We start from the raw sequence: 24422 nt of genomic DNA on the forward strand, positions 1-24422 counted from the left end.
TAAATGTTGTTAATTTATATATTTTGAAGTAATTATTTTGTTCCTTTTAACGAATTAAGCTCTATGTTTATTTTGTTTATAACCGCCATACATACTGCTTATTATTTATTTAATAACTTTTCAGCTTATGCATTTTTGCTTTCATTATATAAATTACTGAAGGCTAAACTAGAAGTTTCTTTCTAAAGCTTGGTATAATTTTAAAGTTTTAGATAAAAACAGCAGAGTATTAACATAAGGAAGCATATTCATAGATTGCTGCACTGTGCCGAAAGTTTCGAAAATAGGCGGTGCTTAGCTGCTGTTGCTGTGCTCTTTCACTCTCTCGCTCTGGCCTTCGCTCTGATTCTCACTTCCACCCCCTGCAATGGCTGGCAATCTGTTGTCTATCTCGTTTACCCTCTCTCTCGCGCTGACTCGCGCCATCTCGCTGAGCAGTCTGCTGCTGCTGCTGCGACTTCTGCTGCTTTATACACACACACAAGCACATCACTATACACACCAACACCAACACACATATACACAGACATATATAGTTGATGTCCTTGTTGCAAGTGTTTCCGAACAGGTTGTTTTTGTCGATTTTTTGGCAGCAGCAGCGAGATTGTCTGAATATGTATTCATGTTTTGTGTCGTCGTCGTCGTAGTTGTTGTTGTTGTTGTTGTTGGTATTTCTATTGTTATTGTTGTTTGCCGTGTGTGCGTGTGCTTGTTGAGTATATGCTGCGCGTAGCTTTCACATATTGCATCACACATAGAAGAAGGAGAGGTCGAAGAGAGAGGGAACTGTTGAGCGCAAAAAGATTTTGCAAACTAAAATATTTATCCGTCTGCTCGACTGCTATATAATAAAACAGCAACGATGGCTCGGCCATTGTCCAGTAAATACAATGCACAGCAACAACAACAAGTACAATAACAACAACAATTGCAACAACAACTGTGATGACAACTGCAACAAAATGTGCAATGTTTTCCGCTTTGCTTTGCTGTCTCACTCCAGCATTCACTTTTGATAGCCAATGTCCACTCTCTTTCTCTTTCTACAACTTCCTCTCTCACTCGCTCGCTGCATTGTCCTGGCACAGGATGTGGCCGCTGTAAGGGCAAAATATGTGTCTGTTATGGCCACGTTATGTTAGTTCACACACACACACACACACTCATACAGAGACAGAGACAATGTCCAGCTTACATACTCGCAATTTATTGAAATCCAACGCCTTTAATTGTTGTTGTTTTTTTTCGTTATATTGTTTTTGTTGCTGCCCGTCTGCAGTTGGCAATTTAATGTTTGCATATTTTCAGGTGCTAATTGCTCCACTTGCCATATGAGCTGCATTTTTAATTAAAATTTATAGCTGCCACTATCTCAGCACACTGCATATTGTATATCCTTCTCTTTCACACACTCTCGTGTGTTCTCTTTCACACTGTGTGTGTGTCCCAAGCAGCGGCATTTAATCCTAACGCTGTCGACACGAAATTAATATTTAACACATGATTGCCTTCGACATTGCCATTTCATTAAAAATATTGTTTAGCTTATATTTAATTAATTGCCGACAGAACTATTAAAAAAACTAAAGCCAAATTAATCAGCGCCAACTAAAGAATCTCGCTGTTTAATAAATTACTATTGAAAGCAAGTTCTTTTTATGATTGACAAGTATTAAAACTTTAGTAAAAGTTGTTGAAGTAAATTATTTGTTATATCCAAGAAATTATTGTTAAAGATAAACATGTATAGCATATTCATACGATTTGCGTACTGCAAAATATTTAAAGATACAATGCTAATATTGCTTTACTTCCAGGTGATAAATTCAATATTACACAAGATAGAACATTTGATTTATTACACAAATACTCTATCAAGAAGAAAATAGAATGTTTTCACTTTATTATGTTCAAATAATTTTACATATTCATAATTTTATTCTTAAAAGATACCATTGCATATAAAATATTTTCAGTTCTCAGACAAATTATAAGTTCTAATAATTTGGTTCTTCCTGCATAATTAATAGTATTTCAAATATATTTGTTTAAATATGTTATTTTAGAATAGACTCATAAAGATAAACTTTTTTCCGCTTCTTAACTAAATAATATGTTTAAATATTTTAAATATCTTCAGATAATTCAAATATCAAAAATATATATATATATATTTTTTACAGAGCTACTTCAATTATACTCTTCATCATCATCCCAGAAAATATTAAATCACTGAGTGGTAAGTGAATATAACAATTTATTACTAGTAGTAAAAGTTTAGCAAACTTACATAAATTATTGTAGTTTCTCAAGAAACAATATTAAATTGAATTAGAATTGAAAGTTCAATTTGTTAATTCACCACTTAGATTCATTTGTATTACACCCGTAAGGTATTAACCAAACAGCTATTTAACTATGTGATTTAATCGAAATCTCGAAATGGCTTAGCATTAATTAAGTATTGGTTTATTTGTTTACGTATCGCTTGACTTCACCTATTTAGAACTGTGCCTTACTTTCCCTACCCATGTGTGTTCGCTTAGTTTGTGGCAAGCACACACACACACACGCAGGCGACACATGTGGCACGTGACTGCAATTTGAGGCAAGTGTAAATCCGAACACATTCGCTGGGATTCACTTAGGCGAGTAGTAAATATTTTCAATGAAAATTAACGCAAATCTTCGATACACAAATCGAGCACAAAATTTGCTAAGCCCAAAGAACAAATTGCTAATCTCCCCTTCAAGATCTTTCGTTTTGGGTAAAAACAATCTGACAAGCGGATTGTCAGATTTTTCGGGATAGAAAAGGGGAGGATTTTCCTTGTTGTTGTGTCGTCGATACATCAAACTGCCAAGTGACAAAGTGATTCGACGAGACACTCGAGTGTTGGCTGAGGCCAAAAGGCGTGAAATTGCCTTTGTGTGATTAAGTCAACTTGGAGACAGAGACGGAAAAGCAGCAGAGGGAATTAAAAACTAAGATGCGCATCTAAGGACTAAGTTTGAGGCGACGTGCTACGTGCTCCTTATGCCAGTCTAGAACTGCTTCTTGGCGGTTTTAATTGCCACAGATATCGCAGACTGGCAAAATGTAAATGCTAATTGAGTTGAGACTAGAAGATAGCTGGAAGAAGAGCTGGAGAAGAAGTTGCTGGAGACAGGCGACACCTTTTCTTACGGTTATTGTTAATGTCGAGTTGAGTCGCAACTCGCAACTCGCAACTCGCAACTCTCGCAATCTCTTTGCCTTGTCTTGTGGCACTTTGTTTTCCCCAGGTTAGCAACAGCTTCTAGCTGCCGCACTGAGTTTCCTCTCTGTGCACTCCTTGTGCAGATTGCATCGTCCTGTGCATAATTTGATACTAGATGCTGCAACCCCAAGGAGGATATTCAACGTAGTCTGTCCCTGGAGTATGTGTGCTGGTTACAATTTGGAACTTTTGCTTCAATCAAGTGCTTTTCGCGCATTATAACAAAAATTCAAATTGGATTTCCTGGCCGCAGCACCTAATTTTTATTGGGGGTTGCAGTCGACTGTCGAGTTAAGGGAAGTGGCAAGTGGGTAGGGGGAAGAGGGGAAGGGGGAGGGTGGATTTGCTGCCTTGAGCCTTGTTGCTATTTGTTTAAATACCGTGAATAACATGTGGTTTTTTTTCGAAGCATATGGCAAGGACTTTGTCACTATTTTTGGTTCAGTTCGGTTCGGTTCGCTCTCGTTCAAATCCTCCAATTAGACTGTCATTCATTTAAACGGATTAAAAATGCGAAAGGCAAAAGCAGGGTCGCTAACAAGGCCCGAGGGCATGTCCTTGCTCGCTCCTTTGGTGGTGGACTTTTGTGGTTTTAGTGTTTTATGCTGAAGCTAGATCCGTATAGCTCTAGTAGCGGATTAGAGAATCCTTGTTTTGGTTAACAAATCGCACCGATGACAACAATTTCATTGCTGTTGCTGTTGCTGTGCTTTGCGTTCAATCAGACTTCACAATCAAGCTCGTTGAATTTTTGTGCTGTCACATGCAAAAAAAGCCAAAACGATGCTGTTTGCTGATGCTGACTCTGATTCGGTTTCTGCATCTGCATTTGAGTCAGACTCGACTCGGTACCTGGTCCTCCTCCTCCCTCTCCTTCCCCTCCCCTTCCACCCTTCTCCCAATTTTGCTTTATCTAAAATGCTTACGCTCGAGAAGCTTTCAATCGAGTGGGGCATAAATATTTATGTTCTCCCCTCATCGGATGTGGCACGAGTGCCATTCCAAATACGAAATAAATGCTGTGTTGCAACGCACAAACAGTAACAGTAACAACATCAGTTCTTGCAACAGTTAACAGTTGCCAAGTGTGTGGCACTCTTTATGCAATTTTCTGGCACCGCCAGCATGCCAAGTGCTCTTCAGTTATGCCACTGGACAGCAACAGGAAGGCAATAACGGGAAAGGGACAGCTAAGGGGAATAGCAACAGGAATCACTATATACTTCAGATTTTGCCATACTCTTGAAGTGGGCGTTATATTTTTCTTTGTATTGATATGTGTGCATATTGAGGATGTATTTCGTTTGCTTTGTGCACATTAATACTTGAAAATATTTTAGTATAGAAAAATTATAGAGTGACTTACTTGATAGATTTATTTTATTTTATGAAGCCTTAAGAACGTTTTGAGTTTCTTGACAAATAACATTTTTTTAATTTATAGTGTAATCTGAATATTAATTATGTATTATTCTTTAGTTATTTATTATTAGATTTCGTAACTACATCATTTGTTTCCACTCGACTTTCCCTAATATGGGCAGAAGGCATCTATGAAATTGTAGAAAATTGTATAAATTATTTAAAAAAATTTTTGGGGAGAAAGCACCTATTTACTACGAGTTTTAGTTGTTTTGGCTGACAATCTGGTATATTTTGTACACTGCGGTATATTTTGATATATATCCTTCGGTAAATTTTAATATTTTTGAGGTATATTTATTTGGTACATTATAAGAATATTGCCGCACTGTTTTGCTTCTATGGGTAGCGGGTACCTCGCAGTCGAGCACATTCGAATGTAGCTTTCTTACTTGTTATATTTATAATTTTTACTTCGCCATTATCTTTACTACTGAGTTCGGAACTTAAATCATTTTCGATTTTTGCGTAATTTAGACACTTGTGCTTTAAAAGTATTTATTGCCACTGGAAGCGGTTCCTATATCATATTCTTCTTATCTCTCACTTATTTACATTGCTGTGCTTCCTATTATGTAATTATTGTTCTTTGCTTAAATTTTATACCTACTTTTTCTTTTTCCTTCAATCATTTTTTGCCATTGTTAAATTATGTAGATCGTGATAATGATCATATTAATGCTCTTTAGCTTAGCAAGAATTGTAATTTATTATAAAATTATCTTTTAGATCATCTAATTTATATGATCCTTTCGTTGCTGCAACAGCTCTTTCTCTAACCGATCTCTCATCCCTGCGGAGCATTCAGGTGTCGTGGTGTGAAATGCTTTTAATGCCGTGCCGTTAAGCATATTCTGAGCAAGTGGGCAACATGGCAGGCTGATTGCAGGTCCTTCAGCATTTGCTTACGCTTATGTCGAGGATGTGCAGCGTATGCTCAGCGAAGCTGCACAAATGAATCGACCGCCAAGTCACCACCAGCAACGAGAGGACGACACCATCATTACCACCAGTTGCCAGAGCAGACAGAGCAGACAGCTGACCCGCATTTAAAGTTGCTCAATACGTTTTCTGGTGCTATAAATAAAATTGTGACCCAGGCAAAGGGAGAACCTGTTTGCCTGTCAAGCCATGCCATTCGATTCCATTCCATTCCGTTTACTCGTGACAGTGGGCAATCAGATTCAGATCTAATCAGTGTATTTGCGACCCGGTTCCAATTGCAATCGACACAGAGAGAGGAAGAGAGGAGGAGAGTCCAAGTTCCAACTGTGTCGATGAAAACTACCCTTTAATAAACTAAACTACCAGCAGCACTCTAACATCCTTGTTGTCTTGCACAACGCACAAACATCTGTGCAATTTTGTGCGAGTACGAGTTGTAGCAACAGGAGGACGAAGCGAACATCACAGGATCATGCTGTGCTTTGCTTCCCTCCCTCCTCAGGCATTTAAAAAGTGTTTAGTTTATGGTCCATTGATGGCTTTGTTAACTCGCCGAACAGCTCGCGCCACAACCTCATGAATCTCAATGCTCGTCGTACTCACAATTCCTCGATTCTCGACTCTCAATTCTCAATTGCAACCCCTCGCTTTGCACCTTACGTTTTTCGACATTTTCGATCTGTCCGGGGCGGTACAATAATGCAGAAAGAGAGAGAGAGAGAGAGAGAGAGAGAGAGAGAGGGAAGAGGGGTTTGCAGTCTGCCTTTAATTATGCTGAAAACCACAAAATGCTGTTAGTGCAGCATTTTTCGTTTCCAATTCGAAAATGCTGACATATGCGTCGAAAAACTGCGTGCCTTCCCCCTTGCTTCTTGTTCCTTGTTGCAAGTGCGTTCCCGCGGGTGCCCTTCGCTGTTTGACTCTCTGATTGGAACTGGTGCAAATGATAAGCACACACAACCCAAGAGACAACTAGACAGACAGGCAGACAACTGAGTTGTTCATCTAATGTGGCATCAACATATGCTGAATTTTGGGCCTGCGACCATGCAACTATCAGTTGCGGTTACAACTTGCAACAATGATTCATTCTTCTTCTTTCCTTCATTCGAAATTGACTTCATTTTAGATTGGCATCTGCATTTTTATGTTTTTTCTTTTGGATTTTGAAAAACGGCATTAATTGCTAGCATCCCGCTGTGTTTCTTTATCTAACTAGAATTCCTTGAGGAATTTATAGAAATATTTTAGATTTGAGGGTTCGGAAATAATAATATGTTGCTGGTGAAGCTGGAAAGACAGACTAGAGGGTTACACTAGATGCAGATATGAATCGAAAATTATAATTATAGAGCTGAAGTAGACTAGCTTTTGTCCATATGTGCATATAAGTAATATTGTTAGTTATCTTTAATTATCAACATATGTATGTAAATGTTTCATTTATGCATTATATTAATCATAAAACGAAAGAGATATCTTAATAGAAATATCTTTGTTGGATTATTCATTTAAAGAACTTTTCCTAATTTTACATAAGCAAAATAATTTAAATTGGATTGATTTGAAAGTGATAAAGTAGTTTGAAAATATGATAATAGCTCTATAGTATAAAGAATGGAGTTAAGATAATCTTAGCTACGCGAAGCTGAATTTATTTTCGAGTTAGGTGCTTAATCTTATTTTGAAATAAACATTCACAATTATTAGGTTAACAAACATCTATATTTGCTGTATAAGATGACCACATTATTTTAATTTAATTAAATAATAATAATTCAATGAAGTAAATTTATGTAGGCATAAATAATACTTTTAACTATGATGGAAAATTACATTGATTTAAAGTAGATGAAAATAAATTAAAAGGAACAGTAACTTAATATAATATATCATTCTGAGAGTGGACAATTTTTTCAATATTAGAGATCCATATATTATTTTTAAATATCCGCGATTATTATAACCTCGTAAGCCGAAGTCTTTTGCAGTCAGTGCTTTAGAAATACGTTATTGTTAATTTTAATTATATGTAACCTTTTTAATTAAATAAATAATATTATCTCCTATTAAAATTTCAAGCAAGCAAACAATTTAAATTCTAATAAATTCGTAATTCTTAAGATTTTTAAGTTGAAGAGTAGTAAATAGAGTAGATCGAAGAGAGATGAAATCTTGTAGTCTCTTTGCAAGGTTTGGCTTATATTTGAGATACAAAACTATGTTCTTTCTTAAGTAGTTTCTCCAATTAAAAAAAAACTTTCTTTGAATAATTGAGATTTAACAATTAAAAAAACTCTTTAAAACGAAAAAAAATGTTTACTATGATAATTTGGAATTGCAAATAATAATAAGATTTGAATTAACAAGTTCTAAGCGAACCACAAGTTAACCAAGAGAAAACCACAGCAACCCGTTAAATTGCGAATTTTACGCTCCCTTTTTAAACAATCTATTTGAAAAAGTTTGCTCTACAAAATAAGCGCATATGCGATAAATTGTGAAACATCCCCAAATGAAGAAGGGACTCAGAGTTTCAAATGCACTCGCTATTCATTCACACTCACTTTCAAATGCCATTTAACACTTCATTCAGATGTTGGCCCAGTTTTTAAAATGTATTTGCAAAACGTTTTGGGTAATTGCGAAATGCCATTTGTAAGTGAAAAAGAGATAGGTATAGAAAGACAGAGAGAGAAAGAGAATGAATAGTTGAATGCTTTAGATGGGGACATTGACACATATGCGCGAATCCTTGGCCGTAATGGATGCCATAAGTGAATTGCTAATTCGGCCCTAATGTTGCAAATATTTCCAGCCGATGACAACAATGTCGAAACTAAGCTCATAAATTTCCATGACAATGGAATTATGTTTTAATCCACCCCAAAAGTTATTGAACTCGCCAAAAATGTGAAAAAGATTGCCAAATCCAGCAAAAACACGTAAATCTTTGCGAGCTGTCATAAATTTTTGGCTCTTTTCTGTTTTGTGGATTCTCGGTTTCAGTTTCGGTTTCAATTTGGAATTCGAATTGGAATTAAATCGAATTATTATTTATATCCCTCAGCAAATGGCAGCAAATGGAAATGAAACGGCAATTTTAATTCAATTAATAGAAAGTTGGCAAAAGAAAATCCACAAAAATATGAAAATTGAATTCACACACACAAAATGTTCTTCGCTCTCTCTCTCTCTCTCTCTGCTCTCTTTATCTATTTCTCAGTCTGTGCTCAGTTTTAAGTAAATGTAGAGTAAATTTATTCCGCATGATTAATTCAAGATTCGATTTTCCAAAATCAACTGGCAGCAAAGGTATCTGTGGGGAACTCCTAAACCTGCTTTCTGCTTCCATCCACATTAAGTAAAATATTTGTTCAAGGTGTTTGAACTTGGCCAAAGCAAATGGCAAACGAAATCAGCGGCGTCATTACATATGATAATGCTCTCCCTCGATGCAAATTCAAAAAGGAAGGCAAAAACAAAACTAATGATATGAAAATATGAGTTCGAGTGCGAGTACTTACTTCGTTCAATATATGCATATCCAAATTTATCTATTTGAATTCAAAATAAGGTGAAAAAGTTTGGCTCGTTTGAGCTTTTATTGTGTGGCACATTCGCTCAACAGATTGGCTTAATACGAACATTAAATAGACGGGTATTTTGAGCAACAATAAAAAAAGAAAATACATACAGTTTTTGTTCAAGAACTAAACTGTTTCTTAAATATTATCTTGAAATTTATTTTGAATTAATGTAATAATAATAATTTGAGCTTAAAGTTTTAAATCTGGGCAAATGTTATTCATAGTGAAAACTGGAACATAAATATGTTGCAACTTAAGCCATTAATCCATATATTTATGATCATTTAGAATTGGGTTTTTATTAATTACCTAATATATGTACTTCCTAATTAAATTGGACAAGTGTAATAAGTCTCTGATTTATTATCATAATTTGAACTAAATAAGGCGCTAAAAATTCAATGAATAAGCAAGGTTTAGATTGGAGATTAACTTTTATGTAGTTTTCTTATGTAAAATAATATTGAAATGCATTTTAATATTGTATTTATTTAAAGTTAAAATGTGCTAATGAAATAACCCTTAAAAGTATGCTATAAAAATTTTTCAAAGCAAAAGGCTTGCAAATAATATAATTTTGTAATCGATGTTGGCGCGTGAAATTAAAATAAACGAAGAATGACTATTGAAATATTGTTCTAAAAATGTATGTCTTGTTTTATAATTTTTTAAGATCGGGCTGATCTTAAAATCAATATTTATTTTAGGTTTTAATATATAATTTATGGAAATTTTTGAATGCTTAGCAGAAAATGTAAAAGTTGGCTATTAAGAATACATTCTAATCGTAAGTAGAAAGTAATTCTTACTATTTACTCACTAAGTAATTAATTCATACACCCTACAGTAGTCTTCTTCGCATTACGTGCAACTAAGCCTAGCAGAGGATCATATTAATTAACAAAATATGGAGCTTACCCATCGTTAAATATACTTAGAGAGATTTTCCCCCTCCTTGGGAGTATTCATAATCAGATTGTGTGCTTTAAGCCGCGTCGTATGCCAATAACAAACACTCAATCGTATATCGCAAATATTTGCGCAAATGGTCAACTACCCAACGAACCAAGGAATCAGCGACCCAAACGTATTCTAATAAGCAGTCAGGACAGAGGGACCAAGGGGAAGAAGCATTATGAGCTCAGAAACAAGTGGATTAAGGGGTTAGTAAAAGAAGGGGATGTCGCTAGCGGGGAGAGGGGTGGGGGTGATTGCCATAAGCAACGCCTGTCATGATGTTGGTTGGCTTTTGCGTTTTGCATTTGTTTTTATGATTATTGTTAAGATGACGCCGCAGTTCCCCCCGCCTCCCATCCCCCGCCTAATAAGTGAAATGTGTTTTTGCCGGCCTAGCATTTCGCATTGGTCAGGGTTGCCACCCAACCCGCTGCTCTCAACAACGCAACGCAACGCGACATTTGTCAACACGCAGTTCCAACAGTTGTTGGCGATTATCATTTTGACATTCGCTTCTCTTTCTCCCACTCCCACTCTCTTTCGTTTTCGCTTTCTTTTTGTTTTTGTTTGAGTTCCCTTGGCTGCGTTTTGTGATTTGATTTATGCATTTTTAAGCGTTTCGCTTATTGTTTTTGCCCATAAATATATTTGGCCAGCAAAGCAAAAGTATCTAAAGATACAAAGATACAATGCAAACCCTTCTGGCCACGCGCAATTTGTTGATTTATTGTGCTTCTCTTTACATTTACTTTAAGCAAGTGCAGCAGCATCTTCCCTTCGTCCCCTTCTTATTGTCTTTGTCGCATAATTCGCTTACCGTTAGTGTTCATTATTATCATTATTATTGTTCTTATTGTTGTTGTTGTCCTTCTCGTTTGTCATGCTCTGTGCGTCTGCTTAAGTTTTTGCACGCTTCAACGCCTAAACTTCCTTGGCGCTCTCTTGGCCACGCCAACTTCGTCAACTCCGTCCCCCCACTCCCCTCGCTAAGCTGCCCTTCTCTGCCCACTTGGCAGCCTTGTGTAAATTGAATTGAAAACGTGCTGAAGCGTTAAATGCTCAGTGTCAACTGTTGCCAATTCTCCTGACTGTTTCTGTTTCTGCTTCCTTGTCGTCTGTATGTCTCTCGACATATGAGAATTTGTAACCTCAGCACAAGCTGCTCAAACTTGTGGGGCCAACCATGTGAGGCAGCTGCTGCTCCCCCCCTCTCTTCATCCCCACTTGCCAATTGACCAGGCGTAATTAATTCTAAATTGTATTTAGTTTGTGTATAATTTGATACTGACCTGCTGCAGAGATTCATTTTGCATGCGCATCACGTTTTCGTAGTTAGGGAAAGATTTGCCGCAAATCTGTTTACTTAAACAAAACTTTGAGTGTTTTGTTGTCGGTTTGCATTTAAATTAAATTTTCTGTTGCGTAGCGTTAACGTTAAGGGACGTTTCGTTACGTAACGTCACGTAACATTAACGCTACGTAACGGCAAGCAGTTCAGAATACTGCTTGCTGACGCCATCTGTGGGAGAATTCGCAGATGATGATTAGTGAGTAAGCAGTGAATTTGTGCAGCCCTCTAGCGGTCTAATTAATGTGCAGAATGTCTTCATTAGTTTCAATAGATGTCGCTTATAAATAGCGTCATCTTTTGCTATACAGCTTAGAAAAAAGTAACATTACTTTGCATCTCAGTTTCCATAGATGTCGCTAACAAGTGGCGCCCTCTCTTGCTACATAACGTAGAAAAAAGTAACGTTAATATGAATCTTAAATTCGTATTTCACATTTTTAAACATAATTTAGGTAAAATAAGAAAGTCAAAAAAGTCAACTTATAATATTTACTGCACAAATATCTGTCAAATCTATGTAAGTGTTTAATTTAATCAGCTAGGACAACAAAATGTATATGCATAGATTTACAAAATGTTTTCCCAATTTAATTTCTTTTCAAAGTTTACGCAGTTTTTTATGACTTTCCTTCCTAGAGTCACAAAACTGTCAACCTGCCTTAATGCGAATTGCGTTTTCTGGCAGTTTGGTGGATGATTTTTAGCTTAACCGAAAGGGGTAGGAATGGGAACTGGAACAAGGACAGGGACTGGGACTGGGACAAGGCGACAGGAAACAAATAGAGAGAATGCAAACTTTATTTTTAGTAGTTTTTTGGCGCCACCATTCCTGAAACGCGACAGAGACTGAGAGACACATACAGATAGATGCCAGTTTATCCATTTGCTGCAGCAAAATATTCAGTGATTTTTCACTTGGCGCTTTCCTCGTTTGCTCTTTGGCTCTTTTGTTAGTGTTTTGCCTAGAGGGAATCGGGCCAAGTGCTTTTGCTAAATGGAAATGTGTTGGCATTACAGAAATTTGCGTATTTATGCAACGAACAGATTGAAACTGTCGCTTGCTGAAAACTGTCAGCTGCAAAGACAATGTCACGCCTGCAACTCTCATCTTACTATCGATACCAGATTTGCAATTTGTGTGAAATTGAATTTGTAGCGCAGTTTGCGGCGCAATTAAAGCAGCCACATTACGAGCAAGCTGTGTTTTATGAGCTGTCCTCAAAGTGCAGTAAATATGGCTGGCGAGGAGCCAGCAAGGCGACAGTGCGACTTGTCCTGCAATGTCCTGCAGCATAATAATACAAATGCCTGTCAACGGCCAGCTGAATTGATTGCATTCTGCGGCAAGGCTGCCTCACAAAATGTGGGCGGATTCTGCTTTCTCTTGCTCTCCGCAAGAGTTTCTCTTGCATTTCTATTCTCTATTGCATTGGAGTTCAGTGACTTGCAGAACGTTGGAGGACGACAGGTCGCTTTGGCTTTTGATAGGCAAAGTTGCGTCATCTGTGCAATGCATAAAGTAATCGACTTTATTATCATGATAATTGAATTGTGATTGCAAGTAAATTGTGCTTAGAGAACGGATTATCACTTTGAGAGGCTGTTGAGGAAGGGAATTGATTATCACATCGAGAAGCTGTTGAATGTTCAATGACAAATTGACAGCTGGTGCAAGGAGGATGTTTAGAAAAGTTTCTTCTTGTTTATAATAAGTTAATTTCTATGTAAATGATTAAATGCATTCAATTTGCATCGAATGTGTTTGTGATTCGTATGAAGACTGAAATTGTTCAAGTAAATGCATAAGCGAACTTCTAAAACAAACACTTCGAAGGTACTTCAAATATTCAAACAAATTACAAAAAAAAAAATGAGAAGGAATGAATCCCTAGATGTCTTCCGACACAGTAACTTTATTTAAGATGGATATTCTGAATACTTTAAACATTTTTTTGCAAACTAACTAAAGCTTAAAGACATGTAAGTTTTTGACAGTTCTTCAATGGGAATCTAGAAAGAATCTGAAAGGATTTAATAATATAGTTTGAAAGCATTTTTTTGAATTGACCTAAATAATCTTCAGTTAAATAGCTCAATATTGAATGAGTAATTTCTCATATACAACTCGCATCCCATAACGAATCTATTAAGTTTTAAAGAGTGTGAATTAGTGGGACTTTAATTGGGAAACTATCTGCCTGTCTTCAAGGTTGCATTCTGCTAATACTTTACACATCCTCAAAGCTATAATCGCTCTCCTTTAATCTTCGATGCAAAACTAATCGCTTAACTGATCTCTACTAAAACTCTTTTGCTGCCCCGAATTCAATTTGTGCTGTTCGCACAATTGAAGCGAGCTGACTGAGCTTTAACTAGCTCGAAGCTTGCAGTTCGTTGGAGTTAACTATTTAAATGGCAGAATCGCTGGCTGGCTGGCTTACTGGCTGGCTGGTCTTTGCATATAAGTTAAAGGCAAGCATTCCCAGGCTGGCATCAAGTGGGCGTGTCTTGGGAGGCCCATAAACAACCACTCAGAGTTCCCGGTAACAATCCGAGACTAATCGCCAAGCTGCCACTTGAAGTAGCCGCTGCTGCTGTAGCTGCTGTGGTTGCTGCTGTTGATGCTGTTGCTTTAGCTGTGGCTGCTGCTGCTGCTGCCAAAACAAAGTCAGAGGTTAAGCACGTGCGTTCCATCGAGCCGCTGCTGCTGCTGATGCTGGCTGCCCACAGGTTGGTGAGGATGAGATGCTGCGCTTGGTGGGTTAACAACTGCCTGGTCCATCGTCTAGCTCATGACTGTGGTGGCTGTGGTTGCCGCCTCTCTTGCGGTTTTTGTCTTCTTTTTGCCATTTTACGAGCTGTGCTTCTCGTTTGTCTCAGCGCCCGCTTTGGGCCAATTATAACCTTGGCCTGCTGCCGCCATATCTCACATACTGCTTTATTTTTTTTTTACTACGTGGTCGGCAAATGATGAAGATGATCATTTTTGGGCTCGCACTGAGTTCGCGAGTTCGCGCTGGACAAGCAGCCACATACTCCTCACCTCTCTTCGGCTCAATCAACTCTGACTCTGGGTCTCTGGCGCTTGGCAAAATTTATAAACGCGCTGTGCGAACACCTCGCCACACGTTGGGGCGTCTACTGTCTGTGGACTGTAGTCTGAAGGAGTCGCAGTTCTGACTTCTTTTTTTTTTGTGCTTTGCTTTTTGGTCAACTCTCAACGACCTGGTAATTTATGATTAATGTTACGCAGCCGCCGCAGCTCAGCTCAAGATGTTGTTTTTGGTTTGGGGAAAATTCGGCGCGTACCATTTTTGGGCAAACTCTCCCGTTGTGTTTCATATTGCAGTTGCCTTTTTTTTGTTGTCGATCAGAGAAGAGGGAAGAGAGAGAGAGAGGAGAGAGCGATCTTGTCAACGCTTCGCTGAGCTTGCTTTAGCCTGCTGGCAATGCCAATTCTCAGTTTCTTTGCTTTATTTTTGGCTGCACTTCCTGGCGGCAAAAGTTGCTTAATTAAAGACCGCGATTGCGCGTTGCTCATTTGACTGCAAGAGTCAAGAGAGAGACAGAGAGAGAGGAGGCAGGTTGCTTCCTGGAAATCAAAGAAACAAACTTGCTAAATATTTCAGTTAACGCTTTGGTGGTCTTGGCCTATAATTTGAGAGACAGAGATTGGCAAGCGCCGCTTTGGCTTTGGCTTTGGCTTTGGATAGACATCTGCTGATCGTGCCGCCGCCTCAACTGGAATGATGCCTGTATAAACAACACACACAACAGACAAGAGTCTGTTCCAATCATAAATGAATCACGCGCAAATTATATGGCCAGTAGAGTCAGCTATCTGCAGGACACGCAGCAGCAGCAACAGAAACGGGGCAAGTTGTTCGAGTTGTTTGAGTTGTTGTTGCTTTTGCTGTTGCTGTTGCTGTTGCTCTGGCGCTGCTTAATAAACAATCATCAGCAACAACTTGAGAAGTGATGAAGGAGACTGCAACGCCAACGCCGTCAGCCAACAGGCAACAGCCAACAGCCAAGAGGCCAGCACCTCAGTCTCCTTAGTCACCACTCCTCCCTTCCCCCTCTCTCTTTCCCCTGCCTCGTACTCATTCGCTTGGTCTTGCATGTCCATGTGATAATGATGATTTCACAACCAATTAAGCGTTGAAAGCCAAACACCGCCAGCAGAAATTTGAGGTTAATCCTTTAGCTGCTGCAATTTTCGGCTGCTCCCCTTCACCTCTTCTCTCCCCTCCGCTCACTGACAACGTGAGCAGAAGGCGGCAACAACAACAACTTGGCAATGAAGATCTGAGATCTGAGATCTCTCTGTTGATGGCGTTGATGCAGGCGGCTTCAATCAGCGCGCTCGGTCACACACTTGGCGGCGTCTGTCGGCTAAGTGGAGTGTAATGTTGTTGTTGTTCTTGTTGTTGTTGTTACTCTTGTTGCTGTTGCTGTTGCAGTTGTCGGGTCGGCAAACGCCACGGGAAATTATGGTGGCCAAACTTCCCAGACCGCAACTAATTTAACCAAAGTGCGAATTGGAGGAGTCGCAATTCGGAGTCGTCTCAAGACTCGAAGACTTGCAAAGTCAAAGCGACGTCAGCGTTGTATGTTATACGTATAGTTTTGCTGCAAACCGAAAGCGAATCGAAATGAAGAAGCAGTCAACTGCTGCAGGAGGTGGCAGCCCAGAGAGGAACCGGAGAGGGAGGGCGCTGTGGGGTTTGGGGTCAGACAAACCGAAAACAGACCGCAAAAAAGCTGCCGCTGACGCTTGTTATACTCGCTAGCCAAAGGGCTAGAAGGGTATCTAAAGTTGCTGATAGTTACAAATATAAACTGCAAGCACTAGAAAGGATGTAGCTTTAAAGTCTTATCCGTCCGTCTGTCTGTCCGCGTGTTTAAACACCTAGATCTCTGAAACTAAAAAAAGCTAGAGCTACCGAAATTTAGTGATAATATTCCTAAATAATGTTGAAATTTAACACCCTTCTCTTTGATTCATAAATTGTTTAAATAAAAAATAATAATAATATATTGAAGCATCGTTTTGAACTTGTAAGAAAAGATTTCAAATTACATTTTCGTGCACAATTAATTCGAAATATTTTATTATAAATACATAATACTATACTAATGTGGATTGTCATAGATCTCTGAGACTATAAAAGCTAGAGCTACCGAATTTAGTAACAATATTCCAAAATACTCTTGAAATTTAACACTCTTCTCTTTTGATTCATGAATTTAAAAAAAAAATTCGAATAATATATTGAAGCATTGTTTTGAACTTGTAAGCAAGCATTTTCGTGCACAATTTATTCCAAATATTTTATTATAAATAAATAATACAATACTGATGTGGATTGTCATATTTATATATCATATGTAATACTATACTACTATAAATCGAAAAGCTTTACAACTTAAGTAATTATTTATTACTATTATTTTAATTATTTCAAATTAAACTTTAATAAGTTAAAGGTATTACAAAGTATAAGGATATTAAAAATATAGCTTAGAAGATTTTTCAAGAAAATTCAAAATTTTTCCAATTCAATCTCAAGTTGCTTTTGGTGCTCTTGAATTTAATTCTAAGTTTAAAATAATAATAATTATAATAGATTTTAGAATTATTTGTTAGTTGGAAATAAAATTAAACATTTCTTTCGCATTTTCAATCACAATTTAAAATTTTCGAAGTTGTAAATCAGTTGTAATTCACAAAAGATGTTTATGAGGTATTTCTTAGTCGAGCAGACTCGTCTGCAGCTTAACAGACTTGTTAGGGTTTGCAAATGGGACTGCTACAGGGACAATAACAACTCTCCCAGCCAAGGAAAGAGGGGGAAAAGGGATCCCAGCATAAGAGAGCTGTGTGAGCTGAGAATTATGAGCACTGCACAAGCTGCGAATTTGTGAAGCGTGATGAGCGCAAGACGAGCTGATGGACTAGACAGCAGAGTGGAGAAAGGCAGCTACAAGGAAGGGGGAAGATAGTCAGGCAGCAGTTTTACTGTAACAGTGCAGCACGCGATCTGCAACTGCAACAGCAACTTCAACTGCAACATGGACAGCAGCAGTAGTTGTTGGGAATTAACTCATAAAATATACATTATCATAGCTAGTAGAAAGCACAGCCAACTGCTGTGTCTGTGTCTGTTGCCACTTGGCATTGGCATTGGGATTGGGATTGGGAAATGTCTGTGTTCTGTGTTTGTTCTGCGTTTGTTCTGTCTGCCACTTTTGGCGCTTTCGTGTGCCACCTGTCGTCTCCAGCCAGTCTCGCTGTCGATCAGCGTCTGCTGGCTAGTTGGTTGCCTTTAACAGATTTGCGCAATTAGCCAACAGCAAGCAGGGCCACTCAGTCATTCAGTCAGTTAGTCAGCTAGTCAGTTAGTCAGTCAGACCATGGGGAGTACTCGAATGTTGCCATTTGGGACTTTCGATAGTTTTGTCTTGGCCAACGCAGCCAAGTGCATAGTGCTATAAAGATATTCCGTGCTGATTGCAAGCCAAGCACCTATGAAAATGGAACAGAATTTGACGCCCTATGCATACATCAGATAAGACCAAAAAAAACGAGAGAGAGAGAGAGAGAAAAAAGTAGTTTAGCCAACACGAACTACGACGAACTAGAACGCGTCAGATATCATCCAAGTTTCTCACTCTGCAAAACAGCTCATTAAATTAAAGAACAATAAAACGAGCAAGGAAATTTAGTAGTACTCTAATTACCTTCACCTGTAGACGACACAACAAACGTTGAGCAATGGAGAAAAGTGCAACAAGCATTAATTAATATGCACTTTATACATATATTTCATTTTAATTGCGTTCAAATTATTTAATTTATGCTTGCACACATTAAATTATGATTACCCTAATTAGCATTAGCCTCAGCCTTGACATCGGTATTATCACAAGCCCTATAACTAAAATAGCTTATCTACTTAGCGTTAGGATTTCAATTTGTTCAAGTGTTAACATAGTTTCTATGTTTTTTAGGGCAATAACAAAAGCTAAACATAAGCCATGGATTTACAGTCTCTATTTTTGGAAACACTATAATACCATAATACTTTTATTATTATCTTTATCTTAATTTGAAATTAAGTTTATGAATTTTTCTTTGTAAGTAACAAGATTATATTTCATTTGTATATTGCTTGGTAAAGTTAATTTTTAATCTAATATAACTTATCAGCTAAGCATAAGAATTAGTCTTTTATTTCGCCATAGTTATAATATACATACATATTTAATGGACAGTAACAAAAGCTAATCTTAATTCTTAAGTTACAATCACTTTCACTATTTTTCTTATCCTAATTGTAAATGTATTTCTGAGGTAGAATTCAAATGAAAGAATTAACATACTTTGGTTAGAAATAAAATAATAATTTTATTTGGCTTGTATTTGTTAAAGCTAATTTCAGTATTAATATAGATTATCTATTTCTTTGGCAATGTCAATAGCTAGACATTATCTATAGATTACTTAGATCGCCATTTAAAGGGTCAGTTGTTGTTAAGTTGCATGTCCTTGATTTGAGAAATTGGTATTTTTCAGGCTACTTTTTGATTGTAGAAAACATCGCTTAAAAACTTATTGTCTAACACAACATTTTATTTGTTTATCAAGAATACCTCGATGTTAATAAGATTATCCAGATTCCAGCAATCCAACACCTGACTACTATCTCGATTGGTTTAATATTGTTATTATTATTTATTTATAATATTTATTGTTATATACGATGTGTTAAAAAAATATACAAAATTATAAAATAATTTCAAAATAACTTTGATGAATTTTTAATGATAGTAATGAACATTTCTTTTTTGATAATAAAAACGTATTTCATTTTGTTTTTATTTTCATGCTATTGCTTTATTTCCATGACTATCTTAAGTTACTTTCTCGCCTAGTCTGTTTTACTTTCAACTGCTGCTGCTGTTTGTTGTTTGTTGTTTGCTTTTCTAGCCAAATTCGACTCCTTAAGCTGTGGGAACTAAACTTGCTACAGCTTCGCTCGTTCCTCAATCCTGTACGAAATATATGAGTATGAGTATGAGTATGAGTATGAGTATGGGAATGAGTGCCAGACTGAGTCTGAGTCTGGGTATGAGTATGAGTTTGAGTATGGGAATGTTTGTGTGTATGTTCAATGTGCCGCACTTATGCACAATTATGGCTTTATTGTCTAAACTTGGGCACATCTATTTAAAGCGATGCTCTCAGTAGCAGCCACAGAACTAGGAGTAGGAGTAGGAGTAGGAGTAGGAGTCAGAGTAGAAGATAAAGTAGGAGCTGGGAGTAGGAGTAAAGTTGCATTTTCGGCTTGGCTTTCATTGCGCCGCCTCTTGAGTCGGTTGCTCGCTCGTTGTTGCCCCTTTTAAACAGCTTAGTCGCTAGTCAAGTCTCAGTTTCGTCTGGTTTCATTGGTTTCATTGTTTCGTTGGCGGCCCTTCGTCATCGTCAAGAGACTCGCAACAGCAACAACAACAACAACAACAGCAACAACATCTGCAGACAGCGTCTGCGTCTCTGCTAACAATTCCAATACCAAGTTGAAGTCGCAACTCGCAATTCGCAACTCCCAAGTCCAATGACGACGAATTAACTTGTTTTGGTATAAACGGCGGCTATTTTGTAAGTTCATAAAGGATAAATTGCCAATTTTGGGATTTGAACTGGCGAATGTTTTGCGTGTCTGTCAGCAGTCCCCACTCCTCCCCTCTCTCTCCATCCTTCCTCTACCACTTACCATTTAGCGAACGAACTCTCATCTCCAACTTCATCTGCAGCTTCAACTCAGTCTCCCGTTGGCTCGGTGCTATATTGAGTTTTCAATCTTTTGTTGACTTGATGTGGCCACCGATCGACTGCAGCAACAACTACAACAATCAGTTAGTCTCTGCATGTGTGTGTTGTTGTTGTTGTCTGTTGTCTTTAGGGAAAACTGGCAGCCAACCTTGAGTTGCTTATTTAAGGCAGTCCGTCAATTTCTGCTGCTGTTGCATGCCACGGCGAAACACACAGAGCGAGCGAGACACACACATCGTGGCAGGAGACAATGCCCAATGGCCATGCCAAAATGCTAGCCACTGTGGCGGGGCTTTCAGCTCTTAGCTCGGTTCTGCTGCTGCCCCTGCTGTTCCTTCTGCTGTATGCTCCTGCTATTGCTCCCTCTGCTCCTCTGGCTCCTTTGGCTCCCCTTACTCCCTCTGTTCTCTGCTCTATCTGCTGCTCCTGCTCCCTTTTGCTGCAGCTTCCTTTGCTCGCTGCTCTTACCCTCTACTCCTACTGCTGCTTCTCCTGCTCCCTTTGCTGCTTTAGCTCCCTTTACTCCCTCTCTTCTCTGTTCTATCTGCCTCTACAGCTCCCTCTGCTGCTGCTCCTCCCTCTACTACTGCTGTCTCCACTCTTCCCTTAGCTCCCTTTACTTCCTTTGCTCTCTGCTCTATCTGCTGCTCCTACTCCCTCTTTTACTTATTCCTTTGCTCTGTTCCCTCTATTCCTGCTCCCTCTGCTGCTGCTCCTTTACCTCCTTTTAACCTCCTCTGTTCACTGGTTGATCTACTGCTGCAGCTCCCTCTGCTGCTGCTATTCCCTGTGAAGCTTCCTTGGCTCTCTGCTCTGTTCCTTCCTACTCCTGCTGCTCTCCCAGTTCCTTCTACTCCTGCTCCTTTTGCTGCTGCTCTCGCTTCTCCTCTCTGCAACTCCTCAGGCTGCCTCTGTCTTTGCTCATCTGGCGGCATTGCCGACAAAATGAAACAAAACCAATTAAAAATGTTTCGTTGCACCCAAAAACGAAGATGCGACTGAAGTTGAAGGTGGAGCTGCGGGCATTGAGGCGAAGTCTGCGACTGCGACTGCGCTGGTGGGCAATCGCTGACCACAAAGCGCCACTGTGAGACTGAGTGTGTATACGAATGTGTATACACTATACGTATGTGTGTGTGTGTGTGTGTGTGTTTGGTTGTGTTGTTGTCGTTGATTGTCTTGGAGATATGCAAGCGCAGGCGCAACGCCGGCGCACAGCTTCCAATCCACTCCACGGTGGCAGGCTAACAAAAAGCGACAACAACAATAACAGGCATTTTTTGGTGGCAGCTAGCCAGAGAGAGAGAGGGAGAGATAGAAGGAGAGAGAGAGAGAGCGAGACTTGGGCTGGGAGAAACATACATTCTTCTGGGTCTCAGGTCTTCATTTTTAATGAAATTCTTAACAAGGCGCACAAAATGCAAGCGCAGCCAGCAGCCAGCAAGCAGCGTTGTGACGTTGCAACCAGCGACTAACTAACCAAATCGCAGTCACAACTTGCAACAGGCAATACAGGCAACGGGGGCAACGAGCAGCTTGCAACGCGCAAGTAAAACGAACTGAGCTGAAGTAAAGCGAAGTGAAGTGAAGTGAATTGCCTCGCCCGCCCGTTTAGGGGCAGAAGGCGACCGCACACCGCGTTTTCGGCCAATAGCCGAAGAAGAAGCCGCTCATTGGAATTCATTAAAAATGCAACAGTGTGTGTGACTATACACATATATACATGAGCGTATGTGTGTGTGTGTGTGTTGGCTGCCCAAAAAGCCGGTTGAAAATCCAATGCGAACGACACAAAAACAACATTGTGCATGGAATGAGAGCAGCTCGAAAAATTTACGAAATTAGTTCACAAGCTGACAAGGGCAAGTGCAGAGAGGCGGGGGGAGAGTAGACACACCAAGGGGGAAAGGAGAGGAGTGGAGAGGGGAAGATGTTGCCCAAAGCATACCAGCGCCACTTTAATTTAGTCATCAGGTGATTTTTCGCGAGCTTCAAGTGAAATCTTTAACGTGACGCTGGAGATTGTTATGCTATGCGATCTTGCGACCACAGTGGAGCAGACCACAGCATCGCACACAGCACACCACACAGCACACAGCAGAGCAGAGCAGAGGAGCATGCTGCATGCCGTGGAGCATGCCTCCGAGTTGGGACAAGTTGAGCATCTTGAATGCAGCACTTTCTGGACACCGAACAGTAGCGTAGTGTGTGGGCAATTGCCTTGATTTGCTTGCCTCGCTTTTTTCCCTCCTTCCTACTCCCTTCTCCTTGTTTTTTTTCATTTTGACTCTTTTATTTAATTTTGTTGTTGCTGTTTTTTTTGGGTTGTGCTCTGGCATCTTGAGAAACTGGAATATACCAGATGCTGACTCTGGGCATTAAAGGGAATAGATGGGACAGCTATGAAATGAAGTCTGAAAACATGTGATAACAACTATTTAATGAAACTGAATAGAATGCAAAGCTATTTAAATGACAATGTTGTTATGTTTGAGTAATAATAATATGATCATTATGCTAAATAACTTACAAATATAACTTATTTAAGATCTATAAGCAATTTAGGTATTGTTGCTATGAATTATGATTGTTCATTAAATTCAAATATATTTTGTGGATCATACTTACAATATATGTTATTAAATAGGGTAGAATCTGGCTAAATTAAAATATAGAAATGTGACTATATTTTGTTCAATAAACAAAATTAAACCAAAACATTTTTTTTACAATTGTGTGGATCATTTTATGAATTATTATTTTCAATCATTTATAAATACCAAAATCATTATCATATAATATTATTATTCGGATTATTCGTAATAATAATAATTAATTTATAAAGAGTTAAAATTCTATTACATTTAACATTTAAAAACAATGATATGATTTTATATTTAGAGTTTTTTATATTGAGCAAGGAGGCAAGGAATTTTGTAATATTTTAATCGAACTAATATTGCTATAGTCTTAAACTAACTTTAAGAACTTGATATCAGATATTTGTATGATATTTATAATGTATTATATTTTCAACCAATTTACAATAGTATATATGAATGCATATTCAAGCAATTAAATTGTTTTAATTTAATAAATAACTCACTCAATTTTGAATACTTTGAAATAGTGTGAAAATTAATTTATTTGAAGGAATTTACTTCATTATTTATCTATAGTATTTCGTCATTTCTTTGTAGTCGTTAAAAAACTTGACGTCAACTATATAAAATCTTATTTCACTCATACTTGGTATTAATAATTCTTATACATTTTCGAACTCAATCTACAATCTGCAAACTATGCGAAGCTTAACTGTTGCTACAGTTTCTTTGAAATTGCTGAAATTTCAAGATCATTATCCATTTTGATTAGACCGCTGCTTGAGAGCTTCAGAGCAGAGACTCGGCAGAGACAATGACTGCGAAATAGGTTCACATTCCAGTGACAGTTTGTGGACAAATTCCAACCGCGAAGCTAGTTGATTAGCCTGCAGTAATAATAAAAATATCTGGATAGTTTTGCAGTGCAGTGCGGCAATTGAAATAATTTGCAGCAAAGACAGATGGCGGACTGAGAAGATCAGACAGTTAGTAAGCGAAGCGATCTGCAGCTTGCTGTTGACAGCGATGACATTTCTCAGCTCAGTTCAGAGAGGGATAGAGAGAGAGAGAGAGAGAAGGAGTAGGAGCAAGAGAAGGCAGCTGAGTGCAGCGACGCCGTGCAGTCTAGTGTAATAACAAGTAGTAGTTGAAGAAGGAGCTGGAGGAGGAGGAGGTGGTGCAGCAACTGCAGACAGACTGATGTCTGGTGTGGGGCAACCTTCTGTGGCCGTGGCATGCTTATCAACAAATGCCGCAGACAGATATTTAGAAGCATCGAAGCTGTTGCTGCTCCAGGCTGCATAGCCACAACCTCAGTCAAGTTAGCGCGCTGTCAACTTGACTAAGCACAGACCTCCTTCTCCTCCTCTTTTGCTACCTCAAAGTTGCAGCCTGAAGTTACAGCTGAAGCAGAAGCTGAAGCTGCTCATGTCATGGCAGGCAACGTTGAAATATTTG

The sequence above is a fragment of the Drosophila nasuta genome, chromosome 3, assembly GCF_023558535.2.
Source record: "Drosophila nasuta strain 15112-1781.00 chromosome 3, ASM2355853v1, whole genome shotgun sequence".
NCBI lineage: Eukaryota > Metazoa > Arthropoda > Insecta > Diptera > Drosophilidae > Drosophila > Drosophila nasuta.